General features: G+C 43.2%; 1 pseudogene; it reads left to right on the top strand.

Annotated features, from left to right (window-relative positions):
- Nucleotides 1–334: 334 nt before the first annotated feature.
- On the top strand, nucleotides 335–452 carry LOC126107186 (5S ribosomal RNA; annotated as a pseudogene).
- Nucleotides 453–1,150: the final 698 nt, after the last annotated feature.

Here is a 1,150-nt window from a genome sequence, read left to right as displayed (position 1 = left end):
TGGTTGCAGTAGCAGTGTCGCGGCAGTAGACACTCTACGAGAAGTAAGTTAGATATTCGGGTGTTGGCTACGCTATTGAGCGGTCTTGAAGTACTTGCAGAGCACAGAGAGAAAATTACAGACGGTGATGAGTTGTGAAATATGATTTTGTAAAGATTAATTGGACAAGTGAAGAATTTTTGAGGTTAAGTGATGCTGCACTACTTGCTTGCGTGTAGTTATATGTTTGAATAGAGAAAAGTTTCAATAGAGATTTTTTATTGACATAATTAAATTTTCCTTGAGACGTTTGAATCTCATCTACGATAATGATAGAAGTCAGCTACTACACCTGGGCAACGGCCTTGCCGCAGTGGATACACCGGTTCCCGTCAGATCACCGAAGTTAAGCGCTGTCGGGCTTGGCTGGCACTTGGATGGGTGACCATCCAGGCCGCCATGAGCTGTTGCCATTTTCCAGGGTGCACTCAGCCTCGTGATGCCAACTGAGGGGCTATTCGACCGGGTAGTAGCGGCTCCGGTCAAAAAAAAAAAAAAAAAAAAAGTCATAACGACTGGGAGAGCGGTGTGCTGACCACACGCCCCTCCTATCCGCATCCTCCTCTGAGGATGACACGGCGGTCGGATGGTCCCGATGGGCCACTTGTGGCCTGAAGACGGAGTGCTTTAGCTACTACACAGTCATAGCAGTACAGGCTGCATAGCTCCATGGACTACTCTAATCCAGTGCCCTATCTGACACAAACTTCAATTCACATCTTCAGCTTATGTAACGGCCAGCACACCTGCCTAGTAAGCAAGGAGATCCCTGTTCAAGTTCCTACTCTGCCACAGATTTTAATTTAGTTCTTCACCTTCTTTCATTTTCTTTATTGCTTTGGGTTCGTTAGTTCATTCTTCAGACGTGAATAAGTGCAGTAAAGATCATTGTGATTGTTAGAAAATGACTATCAGTTTTCGCAGTATAGTTTTTTCAACGATATAGCGCTTTCAGTCACTTAGCAATAGAGATGGGCAAACTGAAACACTTAACTGTTTCGAAACAAATGAAACAGTACAATGTAATGTTTCGATACGCTGTTTCGAAACAGTGAAACAATTTGTGTTTTGTAATCTAATAAACGTACACATTTAATCATCTTGAATGTCT

Source organism: Schistocerca cancellata, chromosome 10 (genome assembly GCF_023864275.1).
Source record: "Schistocerca cancellata isolate TAMUIC-IGC-003103 chromosome 10, iqSchCanc2.1, whole genome shotgun sequence".
NCBI classification, from domain to species: domain Eukaryota; kingdom Metazoa; phylum Arthropoda; class Insecta; order Orthoptera; family Acrididae; genus Schistocerca; species Schistocerca cancellata.
This window is presented reverse-complemented; position numbering and strand designations above follow the sequence as displayed.